Source organism: Ranitomeya imitator, chromosome 1 (assembly GCF_032444005.1).
Source record: "Ranitomeya imitator isolate aRanImi1 chromosome 1, aRanImi1.pri, whole genome shotgun sequence".
In the NCBI taxonomy this organism is placed as follows: domain Eukaryota; kingdom Metazoa; phylum Chordata; class Amphibia; order Anura; family Dendrobatidae; genus Ranitomeya; species Ranitomeya imitator.
In genome coordinates this window covers 1,171,170,503-1,171,189,179 of record NC_091282.1, presented here as the reverse complement: position 1 = coordinate 1,171,189,179, position 18,677 = coordinate 1,171,170,503, and the positions used below count along the sequence as shown (strand labels likewise).

General features: G+C 44.5%; 1 protein-coding gene and 1 long non-coding RNA gene across 5 annotated transcripts in view; one reads left to right on the top strand and one right to left on the bottom strand.

The window, feature by feature from the left end:
• The window catches only part of KCNIP4 (potassium voltage-gated channel interacting protein 4), a 1,248,191-nt gene that overhangs the window by 274,606 nt on the left and 954,908 nt on the right, over positions 1-18,677 (bottom strand). The gene's annotated exons all lie outside the window — the stretch shown is intronic.
• LOC138658333 (uncharacterized) lies at positions 13,771-14,966 on the top strand. Its single transcript, XR_011317454.1, has 3 exons — positions 13,771-14,059; positions 14,196-14,295; positions 14,911-14,966. It is a non-coding gene; the product is annotated as an uncharacterized lncRNA (long non-coding RNA).

Genomic DNA, 18,677 nt, shown 5'->3' with positions numbered 1-18,677 from the left:
AAGAACGCACATCCCTCGACAAGGAAGGCCACCAAAAAGACCTGGCCACCAAGTCTCTAGTACCAAATATTCCAGGATGACCTGCCAACGCAGAAGAATGGACCTCGGAGATGACTCTACTGGTCCAATTATCCGGAACAAACAGTCTTTCAGGCGGACAACGATCAGGTTTATCCGCCTGAAACTCCTGCAAAGCACGTCGCAAGTCTGGGGAGACAGCCGACAAAATCACCCCATCCCTAAGGATACCAGTGGGCTCAGAATTTCCAGGGGAGTCAGGCACAAAACTCCTAGAAAGAGCATCCGCCTTCACATTCTTTGAACCTGGCAGGTATGAAACCACAAAATCGAAGCGGGAGAAAAACAGTGACCAACGAGCCTGTCTAGGATTCAGACGCTTGGCAGACTCAAGGTAAATCAGATTTTTGTGATCAGTCAAGACCACCACACGATGTCTAGCACCCTCAAGCCAATGACGCCACTCCTCAAATGCCCACTTCATGGCCAAAAGCTCCCGATTACCAACATCATAATTCCGCTCAGTGGGCGAAAACTTTCTAGAAAAGAACGCACATGGCTTCATCACTGAGCAATCGGAGCTTCTCTGCGACAAAACCGCCCCAGCTCCAATCTCGGAAGCATCAACCTCAACCTGAAAAGGAAGCGAAACATCTGGCTGACGCAACACAGGAGCAGAAGAAAACCGGCGCTTAAGTTCCTGAAAGGCCTCCACAGCCGCAGGAGACCAGTCAGCAACATCAGCACCCTTCTTAGTCAAATCCGTCAAAGGCTTAACAACACTAGAAAAATTAGTTATGAAACGACGATAAAAATTAGCAAAGCCCAAGAACTTCTGTAGACTCTTAAGAGATGTAGGCTGCGTCCAGTCACAAATAGCCTGAACCTTGACGGGATCCATCTCAATAGTAGAAGGGGAAAAAATATACCCCAAAAAAGAAATCTTCTGGACTCCAAAGAGACACTTTGAACCTTTTACAAACAAAGAATTGGCCCGCAGGACCTGAAACACCTTCCTGACCTGCTGAACATGGGACTCCCAGTCATCAGAAAAAACCAAAACATCATCCAAATACACAATCATAAATTTATCCAGATATTCACGGAAAATATCGTGCATAAAGGACTGGAAGACAGAAGGAGCATTAGAAAGTCCAAAAGGCATCACCAAATACTCGAAATGGCCCTCAGGCGTATTAAATGCGGTTTTCCACTCATCACCCTGCTTTATCCGCACAAGATTATACGCACCCCGAAGATCAATCTTAGTGAACCATTTAGCCCCCTTAATGCGAGCGAACAAATCAGTCAACAATGGCAAAGGATACTGATATTTGACTGTAATCTTATTCAAAAGACGGTAATCTATACAAGGCCTCAAGGAACCATCTTTTTTGGCCACGAAAAAAAACCCTGCTCCCAAAGGGGACGAAGATGGACGGATATGTCCCTTTTCCAAGGACTCCTTAACATAATCCCGCATAGCAGTATGCTCTGGCACTGACAGATTGAACAAACGTCCTTTAGGAAATTTACTGCCAGGAATCAAATCTATAGCACAATCGCAATCCCTGTGAGGAGGAAGCGAATTGAGCTTAGGCTCCTCAAAAACATCCCGATAATCAGACAAAAATACAGGAACCTCAGAAGGAGTAGATGAAGCGATAGAAATCGGAGGTGCATCATCATGAACCCCCTGACATCCCCAGCTTAACACAGACATCGTTTTCCAGTCCAAGACTGGGTTATGAGTTTGTAACCATGGCAGACCAAGCACTAAGACATCATGTAAATTATACAGTACCAGGAAGCGAATCACCTCCTGATGAACGGGAGTCATACGCATGGTCACTTGTGTCCAGTACTGAGGTTTGTTCATAGCCAAAGGTGTAGAGTCAATTCCTTTCAAAGGAATAGGGACTTCCAGAGGCTCCAGACTAAACCCACAGCGGTTGGCAAATGACCAATCCATAAGACTCAGGGCAGCGCCTGAATCCACATAGGCATCGACGGAAATGGCTGATAATGAACAAATCAGAGTCACAGACAGAATGAACTTAGACTGTAAAGTACTAATGGCAACAGACTTATCAACCTTTTTTGTGCGTTTAGAGCATGCTGATATAACATGAGCTGAATCACCACAATAAAAACACAACCCATTTTTCCGCCTATAGTTTTGCCGTTCACTTCTGGACTGAATTCTATCACATTGCATTGTCTCAGGTGCCTGTTCAGAAGACACCGCCAAATGGTGCACAGGTTTGCGCTCCCGTAAACGCCGATCAATCTGAATAGCCATAGTCATAGACTCATTCAGACCTGTAGGCGCAGGGAACCCCACCATAACATCTTTAATGGCCTCAGAAAGGCCATCTCTGAATCTTGCAGCCAGGGCGCACTCATTCCACTGAGTAAGCACCGACCATTTCCGAAATTTCTGACAATATATTTCTGCTTCATCTTGCCCCTGAGAGAGAGCCAATAAAGCTTTTTCAGCCTCAATCTCTAGGTTAGGTTCCTCATAGAGCAAACCCAATGCCAGAAAAAACGCATCCACATTGAGCAACGCAGGATCCCCTGGTGCCAATGCAAATGCCCAATTCTGAGGGTCACCCCGCAGGAAAGATATAACAATTTTGACTTGCTGAGCAGGGTCTCCAGAGGAGCGAGATTTCAAAGAAAGAAACAACTTGCAATTGTTCCTAAAATTCAGAAAACTAGATCTATCTCCAGAAAAAAACTCTGGGATAGGAATTCTAGGTTCAGACATAGGAGCATGTACAACAAAATCTTGTATATTTTGAACCTTAGCAGCAAGACTATTCAGGCTGGAAGCCAAACTCTGGACGTCCATGATAAACAGCTGAGGTCAGAGCCATTCAAGGATTAAGAGGAGGTAAGACGCAGCCAGGCTGCAATTAAGGCTAGGCAGCAAACTCTGAGGGGAAAAAAAAAAAACTTCCTCAGACCACTTTTCCTCCTACTTCAGCCAATACGATTACCACTTTTTGGCCGGCTATACTGTCATGATCCCAATGGCAGGGGATCACAAAAGGACAAGCACAAAAAACAAAACAAGCTCTAGGGTGATGGAAACTGAGCTGACCGCGATCCTGAACCTAACACACAACTAGCTGTAGCCGGGGAACGTGCCTACGATGATTCCTAGACGTCTCGCGCCAGCCGAAGGACTAACTTCCCCTATTAGAAGAAACACAGACCTCTCTTGCCTCCAGAGAAACACCCCACAGAAATAGCAGCCCCCCACATGTAATGACGGTGAAATGAGAGGAAAGCACATACGTAGTTATGAAAACAGATTCAGAAAAATGAGGCCCGCTAAAGCTAGATAGCAGAGGATACAAAAGTGAACTGCGCGGTCAGCGAAAAACCCTACAAAAAAAACCATCCTGAAATTACTTGAACTCATGTGCCAACTCATGGAACATGAGGAGTAATATCAGCCCACTAGAGCAACCAGCAAAAAGGAATCACATATCTGCAAGCTGGACTAAGACAAAAATTAAGCAAAACGTGGAACAGGAAAAACAAAAACTTAGCTTGTCCTGAAGATTACAGAAGCAGGAAGCAGAGGTAACAAGACACACTGATTACATTGATAGCCGGCGAGGAAATGACAAGAAAGCCAGGTTAAATAGGAAACTCCCATATCCTGATAGAACAGGTGGACACCAGAGACCGCAGAAAACACAAGTCACCCAGTACCATCTGTAACCACCAGAGGGAGCCCAAAAACAGAATCCACAACAGATGACGCATCATATCCTATGCATGCACAATAATTCACGGGAGCGCAAATGTGTCCCAAGACCACTCCCTGATCGGCGCTGAGACTTGTATGAGTGGTATGGTGAAACCTATGACGTGTGCCCAATGAGGCTGGAACACATATTTATAGCAGTAGCACGTTATTTCTGCGGGAGGACTCTTTCTGGAGCCATATCCACAGTACTCTAACCTTATTAATATTCCCTGCATGCCTTCTGTCTCTTTGAATTGTGCCCTTTGGAATTCTCGCTCTGTGTGTAATAAACTCTCCTTCATTCATGACTTCTTCCTTTCTAATTCTCTTAATCTCCTGGCTCTTACTGAAACCTGGATCCAGCAGTCAGACACCACCGCTGCTGCTGCTCTTTCATATGGTGGACTACACTTTTCTCATACCCCAAGATCGGACAACAGAGCAGGTGGAGGCGTTGGTCTGCTCCTTTCACCCAAATGTACTTTCCAAGTTATCCCCCAAGTACCCTCACTTGTCTTCCCTTCCTTTGAGGTCCATGTGGTCAGACTCTACGTCCCCTTCTCCATGCGAGTGGCGGTGGTGTATCGTCCTCCCGGCCCCTCTCATCAGTTCCTTGATCACTTTGCCACCTGGCTTCCACACTTTCTCTCCTGTGACACCCCCACCCTTATCATGGGTGATTTCAACATCCCCATTGCCTCTCCCCATCTGCTTCTCACCTTTTATCGCTATCCTCCTCTTTCGGCCTCTCGCAGCATACTAACTCTCCAACACATGAAGATGGAAACTCCCTTGACTTGGTCTTCTCCCGGCTTTGCTCAGTGGATGATTTCACAAACTCCCCTCTCCCGCTCTCTGACCACAACCTTCTTTCATTCTCTATCAAGAACTGCCATCCCGCTCAGGTCACCCCCACTTTCCACACTTATAGAAACATACAGGCCATTAACACCCAGAAACTTATGAAGAACTTGCAGTCCTCATTGGCCCCAATCTTCTCCATCTCATGTCCTGATTCTGCTCTGAAGCATTACAATGAAACCCTGCAAAGTGCTCTGGATGAAGCTGCCCCTCCTATACATAAAACAACTCGGCACAGACGGCAACAACCGTGGCACACGCTGCAAACACGTTTCCTGCAGCGGTGCTCCAGGTGCGCAGAACGTCTGTGGAGAAAATCTAATCTACCCGAAGATTTCATCCATTATAAGTTCATGCTAAAGACATACAATTCTGCCCTTCACCTCTCCAAACAAACCTACTTCAACACCCTCATCACCTCCCTGTCCAATAACCCTAAACGTCTCTTTGACACGTTCCAGTCCCTACTCAACCCAAGAGAGCAGGCCCCAACCACGGATCTCCGTGCTGACGATCTGGCCAATTACTTCAAAGAAAAAATTGACCACATTCGACAGGAAATCATCTCCCAATCTCTTCATACCATGCACTGTCCTCCCTCCCCCACTGCATCTAGTTCACTCTCTGACTTTGAAGCAGTTACAGAAGAAGAAGTAAGCAGGCTCCTTGCATCTTCTCGCCCGACCACTTGCACCAGTGACCCCATTCCGTCACATCTCCTCGAGTCCCTTTCCCCGGCTGTCACCTCTCACCTAACAAAAATATTCAACCTTTCCCTCACTTCCGGTATTTTTCCCTCCTCATTTAAGCATGCCATCATACATCCATTACTTAAAAAAACCATCCCTCGATCAAAACTGTGCCGCTAATTATAGACCTGTCTCTAATCTTCCCTTCATCTCTAAACTCCTCGAACGCCTGGTCCACTCCCGTCTTACCCGCTATCTCTCAGATAACTCTCTTCTCGACCCTCTTCAATCTGGCTTCCGCTCTTTACACTCTACTGAAACTGCCCTCACTAAAGTCTCTAATGACTTACTAACAGCTAAATCTAATGGTCACTACTCCATGCTAATTCTCTTGGATCTCTCCGCAGCATTCGATACTGTGGATCATCAGCTCCTCCTCACTATGCTCCGCTCCATCGGCCTCAAGGACACCGTTCTCTCCTGGTTCTCCTCCTATCTCTCTGACCGATCCTTCACTGTATGTTTTGCTGGTTCCTCCTCCTCTCACCTTCCCCTTACTGTTGGGGTTCCTCAAGGATCAGTCCTAGGCCCCCTCCTCTTCTCTTTGTATACTGCCCCTATTGGACAAACAATCAGTAGATTTGGTTTCCAGTACCATCTCTATGCTGACGACACCCAATTATACACTTCTTCTCCTGATATCACACCGACCTTTTTAGAAAACACCAGTGATTGTCTTACCGCTGTCTCTAACATCATGTCCTCCCTCTATCTGAAACTTAACCTGTCAAAAACTGAACTCCTTGTGTTCTCTCCCTCTACTAACCTACCTTTGCCTGACATTGCCATCTCCGTGTGCGGTTCCACCATTACTCCAAAGCAACATGCCCGCTGCCTTGGGGTCATCCTTGATTCTGACCTTTCATTCACCCCCCACATCCGATCACTGGCTCGCTCTTCTTACCTGCATTTCAAAAACATATCTAGAATTCGCCCTTTTCTTACTTTCGACTCTGCAAAAACTCTTACTGTTTCACTTATTCATTCTCGTCTGGACTATTGTAACTCTCTACTAATCGGCCTCCCTCTTACCAAACTTTCCCCGCTCCAATCTGTCCTGAATGCTGCTGCCAGGATCATATTCCTCACCAACCGTTACACTGATGCCTCTACCTTGTGCCAGTCATTACAGTGGCTACCCATCCACTCCAGAATCCAGTACAAAACTACTACCCTCATCCACAAAGCACTCCATGGCTCAGCACCACCCTACATCTCCTCCCTGGTATCAGTCTACCACCCTTCCCTTGCCCTCCGCTCCGCTAATGACCTCAGGTTAGCATCCTCAATAATCAGAACCTCCCACTCCCGTCTCCAAGACTTTACACGTGCTGCGCCGATTCTTTGGAATGCACTACCTAGGTTAATACGATTAATCCTCAATCCCCACAGTTTTAAGCGTACCCTAAAAACTCATTTGTTCAGACTGGCCTACCGCCTCAATGCATTAACCTAACAATCCCTGTGTGGCCTATTTATAAAAAAAAAAAACAATCAGGTTCCTCGCATCATGTTCTCATTCACTTTATGCAGTTAATAGCCCTGTGTGTCTGCACTGCTACATACTTGGGCAGTTAACTGGTTCATGCAGCTTTACATGAACACCCGAGCCTTACACTATGGCCGGTCCGAATAACTAAAGCAATTGTTACCATCCACCTCTCGTGTCTCCCCTTTTCCTCATAGTTTGTAAGCTTGCGTGCAGGGCCCTCATTCCTCCTGGTATCTGTTTTGAACTGTATTTCTGTTATGCTGCAATGTCTATTGTCTGTACAAGTCCCCTCTATAATATGAAAAGCGCTGCGGAATATGTTGGCGCTATATAAATAAAAATTATTATTATTACTAGTACATGATGGGCATCATTCTCATACACGCAGCCTGACATCACATTGAGTCTCAGCAATATTATGGACATCATGTTTACACATGCACTGGGGCACTTTATTACTACTGTGCATAAGAGCAGCTATGGTCACATCTGGAGCTAAGTATTTAATTTTAGTGTGTACTCCTGAAGAACCTATTTAGGCGAAACGTATGAAATATAGCAAACTATGTGCATTAGCTAATTAACTTTGACGTGTCATTTCTTTCATGTTTATGGCAAACTGAATACAGGTGAGATACTTCATGCCTATTGGTACACATTTTGTTAATATTCTTCTTTATTCGGACAGTTTTGTTCTACTTAACAGCTGAAACTTGGGTCTTTAACGGGATTTATATTTGACCTATGAGAGAGAGCGTACTATGTTCATTTGGCAGATTAACTCGGGCATGTTATTGTTCATGTTTATGATAAGTTGAATACCAGGATTGGAGTCCTGTTTGTATACAGGATATTTACTTTTGTGTAAATCAAGTTTATTAAAGGAAGTTGCATATAACAATACTTTGCAAGTTAGAATAGTACAAACAGAAACATATCAGGTACCTTTTAACAGTGTCAAGCATTATAATTCAGAAAAGGCATAGTAAAGTTTTCAAAATCAACCCATGAAATAATTTCTTTATCTCCTTAAATACAAAGAGTGCTATTCTAAGAACTTTTCAAAGGAGAATCTGTGAACAATAAACACTTTCTAGAAATCGGGACAAGGAACGTCTTCCCGTTGACTGTATAGTAATCTATTACTTTTGGCAATGGAGTTCCTGGGCACTATAGGTCCAATTCTCAAAGACCCATTCAGTTGATTAAAGTTGGTTAATGCTAGAATATGGGTACCAGGATGTTACATTATATAAACTTTGGTGTAAATTAAACCAACTTTATGATTAGTAGAGGAATTTGAAAATGAGTGAAGAAAAGAGAAAAGAGAGAGGGGATGGGGTGAGGAGAGAGGGTAAGTTTTCCGGTGTCCCGTCCAACTCAACTTTAGTTAGTATTAAAGCAAAAATGTTCCACCACCTGAAAAGTAGATACACTAGGGCAGGGGTCCCCAACTCCAGTCCTCAAGTCCCACCAACAGGTCATGTTTTCAGGATTTCCTTTGCATTGCACAGGTGATGCAATTATTACCTGGGCAAGACTAAAGAAATCCTGAAAACATGACATGTTGGTGGGCCTTGAGGACTGGAGTTGGGGACCTATGCATTAGGGAACTGATAGTATAATTAGTAAATTAACCAAGCCAGGTAGTAAGCTCCTCAGGCTCTCTAAACACTATCCAAGAGGTCCATATATTTAATACTTTATCCAAAGTTCCCGTTTCCTGACCAACCAGTTGTTCCATACGAAGGAGATGGTTTAGTTCCGCCACAAGTTCAGACTTTGAAGGAGAAATTGATTGTTTCCAATAACGAGGTATTAGATTTCATGCAGCTGTCAAAAAATGTCTAAGAAGGCTTTTCCTAAATTTGGCTATGGAGAGATCAGAAATAGACAACAGAGCCACCTCCATTGTGGGTCGGACCTTATGGAGGGATAATTTGTTGTGGAGATCAAAAACAGCCTCCCAAAAACCTCTAATGGGTGGACAAGACCACAAAATATGAGCATACGAACCCCTGTCCTTCCAACACCTCCAACATGTATCTGGGGTAGTAGGGAACATAATGTGAATACCGTCTGGACATCTGTACCAACGAGTCAGCAATTTATAACTCCTCTCTTGGAAATCTGCATATAGTGAAGATCTGAAGGTGTGGAGGAGACTCTTATTCCTGTACTCTAATGTCAATGGTTTGTGCAAATCGTTTTCCCACTATGAGAAGAAAGCTGGAGGATCAGATGTAGACACCTGGTGCTCCTGGAACATTTTATAGAGGATACCGTGTGTGTTGGAGGGTCCCCATCCAGGCAAGCCGACTTGAATGGAGTAAAAGGTCTAAATAAATCAACCTGTCTGGACAATTTAGTTATATAGCTTCTAATTTGTTCGTAAAAAAGCCACGAGCCGGGGGGAGGTCCTGTCCCCCCAAAGAAGGACTGCATAGGTTTAATAGAAGATTGGGTTATGTAATCATAGACTATCGGATGGCTATCCTTGTGTTTACGTAGGAATACAACTTTATCCAGGCCAGCGGGAAAGTCTGGGTTGTCAAAAATCGGGGTCAGGGGGCCTGGTATGGATGAGATATTAAGCTTTTGTTTGTTGCATCTAACAAAAAGGGTCAAATTTCTTGTGAGATAGGGCAGGTCCCCCTCCCGATCCTCCATATTTCCCTCTCGCCAGATGTTTACTTTGGGATTTTTTATTAAGATCTTTGATTCTAAATCTACCCATTTTTTTATGTTTATGGTGATAGAGATCTAACAGACAAGTTCCGAGGGAGGCATCATTGTAAAGTAAAAAATTGGGGACACCCAATCCTCCCTTTTGTTTAGATCTGCTTAATAACTGATACGATAAGCGAGGGCGTCTGCCCGACCACACATATCTTGTAATTGTTGTCTTGAGTCTGGAGAAAAAGGAGGCGGGTAGGACCAATGGAATAGTCTGAAAAAAATAAAGGAGACGTGGTAGTAAGTCCATTTTTATTGCATTGATCCTCCCAAGCCAGGATATATGCAATTTATTCAATTTCTCCAGATCAAGTTCTGCTCTACGAAGAGCTATTTTATGATTGGCTTCATATAATTGAGACGTCTTTGAGGTTAGATTTATACCCAGATATCTAAGGGAATCAACACGCCATTTAAACGGGAAAGAGCATAGCTGAGAAACAAGGGAGGATGGCAAAGAGATATTTAATATTTCAGATTTATGGGAATTAATTTTGAAATTGCTCAATTGACCAAAGCGATGCAGTTCCGATAGGATATTGGGCATAGTAGTTATGGGGGTGGTAATGAACATGAGCACATCGTCAGCAAAAAGTGCCAACTTGTGTTCTTCTGATGGGAACTTTACCCCTTTTATAGATGGATTATTACGGATTGCGTTGGCCAGATGTTCCATAGTCATTACATGTAGCAAGGGAGAAAGAGGACACCCCTGCCTCGTGCCGTTTCGTATATGCAAGGAATCTGATAAAGAGCCATTAACTTTAATCTGTGCAGAAGGAGCCTCATAAAGGGCCATAATACTCCTTAGTATTTTCTTCCTCAGTCCAATACCCTCTAGTGTATGGTGCATAAACTCCCAACCCACCCTATCGAAGGCCTTTTCGATAAAAATGGCTCTTGGTTTTCTCCCTAAGACAACGGGATTTCTGATCTAGTATTGTGAGTAACTTTTGTCTGGTTGTGGATAAATTTGACAGGGTAAGCGGAGAGAGATCTTGTACGATATTTACTTTTAATGCTGGCAGTGTCAGTCTCGAGTGGAGTGGAACAGGCTGCCACGGGAGGTAGTTAGTGCTCCTTCAATGGAAGTCTTCTAACACAGGCTGGACAGACATCTGTCTGAGATGGTTTAGTGACTCCTGCATTGAGCAGGGGGTTGGACACGATGACCCTGGAGGACCCTTCCAACTCTAACATTCTATGTATCCATGATTCAGTCTTATATAACGGTTGGCCTACATTTGCAGGGTGTAATAGGGCAAACCAGGGCTCGCCCACGTTGTGCAGGGACACCATTTGTATATTAATATGGTGCCAACCTCCGCGACAAGGCAGGGAAAGCAAGATGGTAACAGGGCTATTCTTTCTTTACTAAGGCTACAATGTCCCCTCCTCACTTTCCCCTTAGGCTGAGAATGGCATGTCCTGCAAACAATATACTATTTTGGCTAATAACCTGCTTGGCAATTTGAGGGCTTATTTATTTCTTTTTCTTTTTTAATATTTTAAAAATAACAAATAAAAGTAACATTTCATGTAGTGTCATTTCTGTGATTGAGGGAGGGCTGCATGTGAGCAATTTGAGGCTTCGGCCTCCGGTGCAGAGCAGATCTGTGCTGTGTACTTTGCATATAACAATACAATGTATTTATTTGTGTCATGCATTTTTCGCCTTTTTGTATTTTAATTGTGGAGCACCTGCGGCTGTTACAAAACACTTGCATGGATGATCTGCTTGTTAGGGATTCCCTGCATGTGTTGCGGCTGCCGAACAGGTGTGAGACATGAAGCCGCGGGGACTCGAACATATTATTGGAGCACACTGAAGACATTCGGTTAGCACATGAGCATGCGCAGATAACACCTTATCCCAGCACGTTCGCTCATCACTACTCAAGGTGCAAAAATAAGCTCTCACTCAGCCCCAGATCCTGAAAAATAGAAACGCTACGGGTCTTCATTTTATTTATTTTTTCACCACTTAAAAAAGAACCTAGACATGTTTGGCATCTGTGAACTAGTAATGACCTGGAGAATCATAATCACAGGTCAGTTTTAGCATTTAGTGAACATGGTAAAAAAACAAACAAAAAGAAATTGTGGAACTGTACTTTTTTTCTGCGATTTCAACGCCCTTGGAATTTTTTCCCGTATTCCAGTGCACTACATGGTAAAATAAATGAGGTCGTTAAAAAAAAAAAAAACAACTTGTTCCACCAAACAAAAAGGCCCTCATATGGCCATATTGATGGAAAAATAAAAAAGTGATGGATCTAGGAAGAAGGGAAGCGAAAAAACAAAATGCAAAAATCCCATAGCAGTTAATGGGTTAATATTAATGATATTAATGATTTCTCCCTTAGGTCACTTATCATTGATTCTCCATTTGTCGCAGTTGTTAATAGTAAACTCTGTGACAAATGAGATAAAAGTTCTATGGGGAAAAAAAACGTGAGGTACAAAATCTACGCAATATTTCCCATAAGATGACAGAGTATATATCTGTGGGGAGTAGGCACAGTCGTGTTGTTCAGCAGTTTTTTTCTTCTGCGGCAGAAAGGCCGTGTTTTACAGCACCAGCTTAGTGACTCACTGACATTTCTGAAATCTTATTCACATGCGGTTTATTTTTTTCTTGCATTTTTAAAAAATCTGCAGCTTGTCAATTCTCTTATGGGTTTTACAGCATTTTTCATCCATTCAAATGAATAGAAAAAAAATGCCGTAAGTAAAAACGCTGCAAAATCGCCTGGATTGTAAGCAGCGTTTTTCTTGGCAAAACTCTGGTTTTTGGGCTAGAAAAAAAAATGCTACGAAAAAGCAACGTGTGAAAAAACCCTTATCCTGGTTGTGTTCTAATTGGACATAAAATAGAACGGCCATGATGACACGGAGACATATTACATTCTATGGTGTTTCCACTTCATATATTGCCAGGCAGCATCTATTTGTAGAGCCGCTCCTTGAGGATCCTATCACAAGATTCAGTGATGACATCACTGGTGATGCTCGGTCATTATGACATCACTGGTGATTGTTAGTTATTATGACATCACAATTGACAGTCCCTACTTCTACAATGTACACGGAATCCCAGGTGCCATTTTTGGTTCCGTAGAGACTGAGCGCACTTGTGACTTATCACACTTGTGACTGATCGCACTTGTGACTGATCGCACTTGCAGTTTATCACTATGGCTGGATTTATTCTAGAACTTTCTCAACTAAAAGATCTATGGATGATTGTTATGAACAATCCCTCTAACATTGAGCTTCTACCACCCGATGGCGTCCTCAGCTTCACTCGCCGGCTGGTGGTGCAGCTAGTAAAGGATTGCCTGAAGAAAGAAGAACAAGATCAACTAACGTCAGAGTATCTGACTGATTTATGTTACAACATCAGGACATTACTACACCAGGTAAGTGGCGGACGCTCCGCACAAAACTTCTCCATAATAATAGATGATAATGGTGGGATAGAAGCTTCTCCTTTCCTCCAATATACCATATTATGCAGGCCATAACACTCACCCCAAATTTTGGGAAGGAAAATAGGAAGAACATTTTTTTTAAATAAAATGGGGGTCTGTCTTACAGTCCGAATTTCCGGTCGCTTACTGGGGATGTGGCGGCAGTGGAGGGGGGTGACAGGAGACAGCTGCAGGAAGTCGGCGGCGGCAGGAGTGGGGCTATGCTGCGGGCCTTGGGCTGGGAGGAGAGGGTGTCTCGGAGGTGTGAGGTTTCGGGCTCTGGGCTTCAAGAAAATGATGTCGATGAGGCAGGAGCGGAGTCCCCGCTCTGCTCATTGATTTTATGGAGGTGGTTTTTAAGAAAATGGCTGCTAGAGACGGAACATGTGCAGATTGAGATTGAGCCAAGATCTGAATCTGCGCATGCACTACCTATAGCAGCCATTTTCCCTCCAGCAGGAAATCAATGGGCAGAGCGGGGACTGTGATCCTGCCTCACCGCCAACATTTTCTTGAATCCCGGGGTCAGCAGCCTCCCACCGCTGGAAGAATCCCTCCGCCCAGCCCAGAGCCCGGAGCATTGCCCCACTCCTGCCTCCGCTGACTTACTGCGACCCTGCCTCCTGTGACCCGCTCCAGCGCTGCCACCCCCAGTAAGCTATATTTGGACTATAAGACGCACCCCCATTATACTCCCAAACTTATTATGAAAAAAGTGCATCTTATAGTCTGAAAATTACAGTAAAACATGATGAGTCCCCAGATATATGTCCTTGTATCTGCAGACAGAGGAGCAGATGTCACATACGACGGCCGCCTCCATTGTGCCCTTTCTCATCTCAATTTTTTTTATATCTTTGCTTCTTTATAGGCTGAAGAAAGATCTCAAACTGAAGATTTGGCTTCCTTTAAAGAACTGGCCGGAAAAGTCCTGTCTATACTGGGACCCTCATTGGAACACCCGGTAAGTATCAATATTAATATACGTATCTGAGGAGACTTTCTGAGAAAAGTTCTCATGATGGTGCGTGATTTGTAGACTTACAATTGCTGCATCTGTAAATCTTCCACATATTAATTATCTATATTATATTTATCAGGAAACACCAAGAGGTGATGCCAAATGTGGGGAGAATGTGACCCCAGAAACTCCTGACCCTAATAGGAGTCAGCCGGAGCCGAGCAGCGATCTGATGACAGGTGAGCCGATCACTACAGGGAATATCCGGAGATTACACAGAGCAGGGAATAATGGCAGATTCACTCTCTGCTCCATGTAATGGGAACCTGGCAGCACATGTTACATGTAGGAGTGGTGGTAGGGTGGAATAGGACAATTTCCTCTAATAAAAAGGAAACCTTTTCTTGCAGAAATCCAATCTGCCAGTCAGGAGAAATCTTAGGTAGATGCCATATGCAAATCAGGATGGAAGTGCACTGGGGGCGTGGAAGAAGAGATCAGAGTGCAGTGACACGCCCCCAGTGCACATCCAGGCTAATTTCCATATGACTCCTATGCTTCTGCTCTCTTCCCATCACTCACATGTGCAGTGAGGGTGGGGGGCTCATCATTCATGTGATGATTGGGGGTCCTGCACCATTTACATTACATTTATCTATGGGATGCGCTGTACGTTCTCATATGTAGAATCCCCATATAACGAGGATTAATCCCATTTACAGACGTCTCGTCATTTCTCTGTTATATTGCGGGATTATGTATGTATGATTGATGTATGATGTATGAGTATTATGTATATAGAATTGATATTGATTAATACATTTTATTTCTTCATCCCTTTATCACTATTTTAGAACCATCAGCGCTGGCGAATCCCGACAGTGGAATCTGTGAGATCCAAGAATCTGCCGCTGTAAGTATCATAGAGATATAGGGGTGTCTGTGTATCACAGATCATTGGGTGTGAGTGACCCGTCGAGTGTTATCCCCGTATCACCATGGGATGGCGCTAAGTGTAATTGGAAACTATGGTGTTAGATAATAGCATTTATACTAATTAGTCATCAGGTGCTTGCAATCCCGTTTGAGAGCAGCATGATGTAGAGGCAGAGAACCTGATTCTAACGATGTATCGATTACTTCACTGGGTGCAGCAGTTGAGATAAAATCACTATTTTTTTCTGATGCAGATCTGTCAGTGCTCGAAATGCTGAGCCTTGTATAATATTTCACACACCAGTGACCATCATCTTTCTGTGTACACTGTTATGACCTGGTGGTTAGGAGCACCCGGAATGACCTGATAATTAAACCTCATACAGGACGAGCTCTGGGATGTGGGAGCTCTGCTGACCGCAAGCCCTAATCCTATCACACACACTAAAAATTGCCGTGGAGCGCTCCTGACCAGACCTAGGCGCCTCGTCACAGCCTAAGAACTATCTAGCCCTAGAGATAGAAAATAAAGCCTACCTTGCCTCAGAGAAATTCCCCAAAGGTAAAGGAAGCCCCCCACATATATTGACTGTGAGTAAGATGAAAGTCACAAACGCAGAGATGAAACAGGTTTCAGCAAAGGGAGGCCAGACTTACTAAATAGACAGAGGATAGGAAAGGTAACTTTGCGATCAGCACAAAAACCTACAAAAGACCACGCAGAGTGTGCAAAAAAGACCTCCGCACCAACTCATGGTGCGGAGAGGCCACTCTGCATCCCAGAGCTTCCAGCTAGCAAGACAAAATCATGAAAACCAGCTGGACAAGAAAACAGAGAACAAAATAAGACTATAAGGAACTAAGCTTCTGCAGGAGAAGGCAGGTCACCAGAGAGATCCAGGAGCGAACTGAACGAATGCAAAAGCATTGACAGCTGGCATGGAGTAACGATCTGAGAGGAGTTAAATAGAGCAGCCAACCAAAGGATAACCCACGTCACCTGTGTAAGGAACCTCAGAAGCAGCAGCTTCACTCAAAGCCACCAGAGGGAGCCCATAGACAGAACTCGCCGAAGTACCATTCACGACCACAGGAGGGAGTTCGACAACAGAATTCACAACAGTACCCCCCCCCCTTGAGGAGGGGTCACCGAACCCTCACCAGAGCCCCCAGGCCGATCAGGATGAGCCAAATGAAAGGCACGAACCAGATCGGCAGCATGAACATCAGAGGCAAAAACCCAGGAATTATCTTCCTGACCATAACCCTTCCACTTGACCAGGTACTGGAATTTCCGTCTCGAAACACGAGAATCCAAAATCTTCTCCACCACATACTCCAACTCCCCCTCGACCAACACTGGGGCAGGAGGATCAACGGAGGGAACCATAGGCGCCACGTATCTCCGCAACAACGTCCTATGGAACATATTATGGATGGCAAAAGAAGCTGGAAGGTCCAAACGAAATGACACAGGATTAAGAACTTCAGAAATCTTATATGGCCCAATGAAACAAGGCTTAAACTTAGGAGAGGAAACCTTCATAGGAAGGTGACGAGATGACAACCAAACCAAATCCCCAACACGAAGTCGGGGACCAACACAACACCGGCGGTTAGCGAAACGTTGAGCCTTCTCCTGGGACAATGTCAAATTGTCCACCACATGAGTCCAAATCTGCTGCAACCTGTCCACCACCGCATCCACACCAGGACAGTCCGAAGGCTCAACCTGCCCTGAAGAGAAACGAGGATGGAAACCAGAATTACAGAAAAAAGGAGAAACTAAAGTAGCCGAGCTGGCCCGATTATTAAGGGCGAACTCAGCCAAAGGCAAGAAGGACACCCAATCATCCTGATCAGCAGAAACAAAGCATCTCAGATATGTCTCCAAAGTCTGATTAGTTCGTTCGGTTTGACTATTAGTCTGAGGATGGAAAGCCGAAGAAAAAGACAAATCAATGCCCATCTTAGCGCAAAAGGACCGCCAAAACCTCGAAACAAACTGGGAACCTCTGTCCGAGACGATGTTCTCTGGAATGCCATGCAAACGAACCACATGCTGGAAAAACAATGGCACCAAATCAGAGGAGGAAGGCAACTTAGACAAGGGTACCAAATGGACCATCTTAGAGAAGCGATCACAAACCACCCAAATGACCGACATCTTTTGAGAAACAGGGAGATCAGAAATAAAATCCATGGAAATATGCGTCCAGGGCCTCTTCGGGATCGGCAAGGGCAAAAGCAACCCACTGGCACGAGAACAGCAGGGTTTAGCCCGAGCACAAGTCCCACAGGACTGCACAAAAGAACGCACATCCCGTGACAAAGAAGGCCACCAAAAGGATCTAGCCACCAAATCTCTGGTACCAAAGATTCCAGGATGACCAGCCAACACTGAACAATGAATCTCAGAGATACCTCTACTAGTCCATCTATCAGGGACAAACAGTTTCTCCGTAGGACAACGGTCAGGTCTATCAGCCTGAAACTTTTGCAGCACACGCCGCAAATCAGGGGAAATGGCAGACAAAATTACCCCTTCTTTAAGAATACCCGCTGGCTCCGGAACACCCGGAGAGTCAGGCACAAAACTCCTTGACAAGGCGTCAGCCTTCACATTCTTAGATCCCGGAAGGTATGAAACAACAAAATCAAAACGGGAGAAAAAGAGCGACCATCGAGCCTGTCTAGGATTTAACCGTTTGACAGACTCGAGATAAGTCAAATTCTTGTGATCCGTCAAGACCACCACACGATGTTTAGCTCCTTCAAGCCAATGTCGCCACTCCTCGAATGCCCACTTCATGGCCAACAACTCCCGATTGCCCACATCATAATTGCGCTCAGCAGGCGAGAATTTTCTAGAAAAGAAGGCACAGGGTCTCATCACCGAGCCATCAGAACTTCTTTGCGACAAAACAGCCCCTGCTCCAATTTCAGAAGCATCAACCTCAACCTGAAAAGGGAGTGAAACATCTGGCTGGCACAACACAGGGGCAGAAGCAAAATGACGCTTCAACTCCTGAAAAGCCTCTACAGCCGCAGAGGACCAATTGACCACATCAGCACCTTTCTTGGTCAAATCAGTCAACGGTTTAGCAATACTGGAAAAATTAGCGATGAAGCGATGATAAAAATTAGCAAAGCCCAGGAACTTCTGTAAGCTCTTCACAGATGTCGGCTGAGTCCAATCGTAAATGGCCTGAACTTTAACAGGGTCCATCTCGATAGTAGAAGGGGAAAAAATGAAACCCAAAAATGAAACCTTCTGAACTCCAAAGAGACATTTTGACCCCTTCACAAACAAGGAATTCGCACGAAGGACCTGGAACACCATTCTGACCTGCTTCACATGAGACTCCCAATCATCCGAAAAGACCAAAATGTCATCCAAATATACAATCATGAATCTATCCAGGTACTCTCGGAAGATGTCATGCATAAAGGACTGAAACACAGATGGAGCATTAGAAAGCCCGAATGGCATAACCAGGTACTCAAAATGGCCCTCGGGCGTATTAAATGCCGTTTTCCATTCATCACCCTGTTTAATTCGCACAAGATTATACGCACCACGAAGATCTATCTTGGTGAACCAACTAGCCCCTTAATCCGAGCAAATAAATCAGACAGCAGCGGCAAAGGATACTGAAATTTGACCGTGATCTTATTAAGAAGG